Below are 5553 nucleotides of genomic sequence, written 5' to 3' on the forward strand. Positions count from 1 at the left end.
CTCTTCAGAAATATTAATGGCTTTTCATTCTTTTCCTTGGCTCTTCCCTTGTTTGTATTTATTCTCCAGAATATATATTCATTATTTATAAATTCTTATCTGACAGCTCCCTACACATTCATAACATTTTCTAATGGCTGTGCCCACCTTTTTAAATTCTGTAATCTCTAACATTGCTCTGTGACTCTACCACTCCAGCAAAGGCACTTCCCCGGATGTAGTGTTTTGTTTTGGGGAATGCACGTTGGTTCTTTTTAATGGTCTGACCTCCCTGTACATTTCATGTATCAGCTCAGGCCTCCTCCCCTGCAATGCCTATTGTTGGTTTCTCTGGGGACATTTCTGATCCTTCTTCAAAGCACCATTGCATTTGGTATAGGGCTTTCTCTATTTTTACAAAGACGACCCAGGAAAACTTACTGGTTCTTTTTGGAAAGACATCATATGCTTTTCCATTTCTCTGTTCATTTTCCCTAACATGATAACTGAGCAACAGGCAGTGAGAAATACAAACATACATACATACATATATATTTGATTGGTGAAAATGTGTTGTACCAAGGTCAAAGACTTAAAACTATAACTTGGAGATGAATCATTGCAAACGGGGAAGCTGACAAAGGGGAGCCTGGTGTTCAGGAACTCTCTCCAAAGGAAGAAAATGGATAAGAGAGCCTGCTCTTTGGAGTTAGGACTTAATCTGTACATGAAGTTTTATCTCACTCAGATATAATTGCAACAGACTTGAGCCATTTCTGCCCAATTGTCCAATTTTACATTCAATTCTTTCTTTCTTTCTTTCTTTTAATGTTAAGGGTCTAAGGCAGAGAACTGCATGCTGAAAATGTTAGGAGTTAAATTTCCATTAGGGATAAAAAGCAGAGAAGCAGATTCAAGCTGTTGGTTATTAAATAATAATTACATTATTTTTGCAGGCTTACCTCTGCTACAACAGTAATAGCTATTTGGGAAACTGTATTGAAGAACATCCTTGCCCCTGAAAGGAGGCTGATGGTGGAGATAAGAGACACAATAAACTGCCAGAGGAACTCTATTAGTATATTTTGGGGAAAAGTAATTGACCATTGGCAGTGCTGACATTTTAATCATATTTTCTCTTCTATTCACTTATGTTCTTTAACTGCAGGCTGCTGCTCACTGAACTGGAACACTATACTGTGTAATCTTACTGCTTTCCTGAAGTTTACCTGACAGTTAAATATTTCCAATGCCTAGAGCGGTTTTAAAAAATACAATTAAATGATTCTTAACCTTTGGCACAATTAACATTTTCTTCACTTAAAAAAAAAAAAAAAAGAGAGAGAGAGAGACTTCTAAGTCCTAAATATAGTTGCTGTTATAGAACAGAGTAACAACAGTGAGAGGGAAGGGCTCAAAAAATGTGGAGTTAATTGAAGCAGGAAGGCTACATCAAAGATTTTAATGCCAATTTCTTGTTATTTTTGCTAAGCAGTCTTTAAATTTCAAAACTTGAACTTTGGTATTTCTACATTCAAGATAAGCCAGGTGTGGTGGCGCATGCCTGCAATTCCAACACTTGGAGAGGCAGAGGCAGATGGTTCATTGTGAGTTAGCGGCCAGCCTGGTGTACAAAGTGAGTCCAAGACAGCCAAGGCTACACAGAGAAACCTTGTTCTGAAAAACAAACAAACAAACAAACAAACAAATAACAACAACAAAAAAGAAAAAGAAAAAAGGAAAAGAAAATAAAAAAAAAGAAAAAAAAATTCAAGATAAACAGTATTCTCAGTATTTCCTGAAAGAGAGCTGGTAAAAGACATTCTACATCAGAGAGAATGAAACATGCACGATAACACTTGATAAAACTGATGGGAAATAAACATGTCAAATGAGTAAAGAAGTAGGACAGTCAAGTTTTCCACCATGATGATACTGGGAATCAACCTGAACAGACTTCTCTCTTTATTCCTGGGTTCACTACCCACTGTAAAAAATGTGGTTTTTCCAACCAACCAAGCCATCCATCGTAAATCAACTTAGTGTGTTGGGTGTTATGAAGGACCGAGAGGAAGAGTTGGGAGGACCTGGGAGGGGCTAAGTAAGGAAAAATATCAAAATATACTATATGATGTTATTTTTAAAGAACAGACTACTGTACTTACTTTCAAAAGTTTAGGGCTTTTTCAGAAAGTTAGTATGGAAGCTAAGAAGTTTGTACGTACAACTTTTCCAAAGATGGGCGGAAAGATTTACCAGTTTTCTGCATGGGCCATGCTTCGGGAAGCGTGGCAGCATTGTTAGCTGATAACTGGTGGGGATTTGGTCCAGAAGCTAGGCCCTCTCTCCTGCTTAGGTAAAAGAGCTTCATAGTCAGCCTGTGTGATGCTCTCTTAACATTACCCTGTGAACGTGGGCAGTCCTCTAAATTACATGATGTAATTTGCCAGCTACATTAAATACAGCTGAATCTTTACTTAGCTCTCAAGTTAAACCTACCCTGAGTCTTCATTTGATGGTTTGTCAAAATTGACTGAGAAACCAAGGTAGCTTATTCTGCTCAAATGTACTACCACTGAAGAAGTCTAAAGAGGAGAGAAGATGACTATTCCAGTAGACGTTTGGCCAGTCAGTCAAACACTGGCCTGGCCACTCTATAGCTGTCTTTTTTCATCAACACATAGAAGTTTCTTTGGGGTTTACAAGTGAACATCCATCTGCTCCTGCAGGCCAGAAAGTGTAGACCAGTGGTCCATCTCAGGGTCCCATTGCCTTGATGCACTAAGGACAGGAGGTTGAGCTGCCACAGTCAGAACCCCCTGAAACCCTGAGCTGCAAGAAATGTTTCCACCTTTATGTCATTTTCCCGCTACTTGAACACCGTGACTGTATGTGGGCCTACTTCTCCAAAGCTTGTCCAGTGACCTTTGATTGGCCTTATTCACTTATTCTCTGCAATCAAGCCTAGTTACATTCTTTTCCCATAGGTTACTGTTTATCTGACGTATATTTATATAGCAGTGGGCTTCCTTCCACTTCAATCCTTGCCGTACCTCCTGGCTCAAAACACAGTTTATCTAGAAACTTGTGGTCTCCATTTTGATAACTTCTAATGACATATTGTCTTAAATATAGAAATATAATCTCAAAGCTCTGGGACACTGACCTGCAGTAGACTGACTGCACTCTGACAATACCCTAATCTATGCTGGATTGTAATATCTCATTTAATGTGCAATCCAAGTCTGAAGGCACAGGCTACTTAAGCCACACCGCAATTCCCAAGTACAGTCTCGCCTACATAACAACCTGTTTTTTTGTTTGTTTTTTTTTTCTGACTCAGAAGGCTGCACATGGATTGCAGACTAGGAACTGTTGAAATTTCTACCCCAGATTACAGAGAGATGGAAATGATTGCTAAACATAAACCATCAGTGTCTGGGCTGTTAAAATATTCCCCCAAGACAGCATAATTATTTTTCACATATATAATTTTAGGAGATAAACAGAGTGTTTGGATGGAACTGAATAATTAGTGTTGGGAGAAGCACACGAACTAATATGACACACATACTTGCAAGACACACAATGAAAAAATATTAATAGAAACAACAAGGTCATTGAGGATTTGTTAATTTATTAAATATTGATTAAATGTCCATTGTGGGCCACTCACTGAGATAGGAACCAGGCTTGCGGGGCCATGGCCTCTTTTCTCAGCAAGCAGAGCTCTTCTGAAACAGATATGGAGCTATCTCAGCGGAGGAGATGTCAACTGTGATAGCTAGATAAAAAACTAGTTTGGCAGACAGCTCCCAACAACACACAGCGCATTATTGGGATTAAGAAAAACTGGCACTTTCCTAGAAGGGGCCTAACATACTATCTCTTAAACACTCTCAGATTACAGCTTATTGCCTTATTTGAGAAAACAGACATAATCAGAATAAAACTTCCACAATGCTTCAACCTCTTTCACCATCCTATGTGCTCTGAGAATTAGAATTCGCTGGATCTACCAGAGAATATTACTAAGAAAATCCACCTTCAACTTTATGGCTAATATGTTCTATTTTATAGCTCCTCTTCCTATTGACATGCATAAATCATTCTCTTGACTTGCCCTCTTTCAGCTGTTTCAGCTGCCCCCTGTCTCTCTTTGTAAACAGAACTGACTGAGAGAAACCTACCCTCTTCCTTCAAGTCTGTTCCCCTGGTGTCTATGAATCTAATCCAGTGGGAGATTGCCGGTAGTACTTAATTCAAATCACTTCTATCAGATCCTTCCATGGTTGTACCTAATGATCCATTCTTAGGTCTTAGTAACCTGCCTGATTTAACAGTGGTTTAAATTCTTTGCTGTATGAAATGTTTCCTTTCCTTTCCTTCCAGACAGTCACACTCCTTTCTTCCTTTTTGTCAAAGTATTTTATTATTTTTAATTAATTTATTCTTTCATATATTACATCACCGTTTCCCCTTTCTCCTTCCACCGCCCCCCCCCCCACTTTACTCAATCGTCCCTGCTACCTTCTCCCTCCCCATCACATCTCCTCTGTTTCCCTTCAGAAAAGGGCAGGTCTCCCAGTGATATCAACCAAACATGGCATACTAAGTTGCAATATGGTTAGGCACCTTCCCTCATATTAAGGCTGCATGAGGCAACCCAATACAAGAACAAGGGTCCCAAAGGCAGGCAGAGGTGTCAGAAACAGCCCTTGTGACCTCTGATAGGAGTCCCACATAAACACCAAGCTACACAACTATAACTTATAGACAGAGGGCCTAGGTTAGATCATACAGGCTCCTTGGTTGTTGGTTTAGTTTCTGTCAACCCCTGTGAGGCGAGCTTTGTGGATTCTGTGAGTTTTCTTGCCCTTGACTGGCACAGCCATATCTAATGAGAAGAGCAAAAGTCATAAAGCCAGCACAGCTGCTTGACAGAGAGCCAGCAAAGCTGAGCCGTGTGATGCAATCACCATTGTGCAGTCCTAATGATGGTTGGCACTCTGACCATTAAAAGTTGATGGTACACTGCTTGGGACATAACAATCTGCCCAGGATTGCTTGGAGATTTTATTGCTGCCTTGAAACTGCAAGAGTCTTAGAAGTTGGGCTGTGCAGTTGATGAGGGAAAAAGATTGCAGAAGATAACTCTATTCTGTCATGGTTTATCAATGTTGACTAAACTTATGACCAAGAAGTTAAAACACATGTCTGGGGACAAAATGATATTGATTTATGTTTTGAAACAAAATGAACCTATCCTTGCTTACAGAGTTGTGTGTAAGTAAATCAGCGCTCTGACTGCCAGCTGGTCAGGATGCACGGTTCCCCCACGCTTGAGCCCTCCATTTCCTACAACCCTTCTTTCCTCTTTTATCAGGATTCTTCAAACTCCACCTAATGTTTGGCTGTGAGTCTCTGCATCTGTTTCCATCAGTTGTGGGACTAAGCCTCTCTGATGACAACTGGGCTAGGCATCAGGCTATAAGTATAGCAGAATATCAGGCATCGTTTCATTGACATTTTTTTGTCAGTCTTGTTTGTTTGTATCCTCTTATTTTGAAATTT

Source organism: Acomys russatus, chromosome 27, assembly GCF_903995435.1.
Source record: "Acomys russatus chromosome 27, mAcoRus1.1, whole genome shotgun sequence".
Lineage (NCBI taxonomy): Eukaryota > Metazoa > Chordata > Mammalia > Rodentia > Muridae > Acomys > Acomys russatus.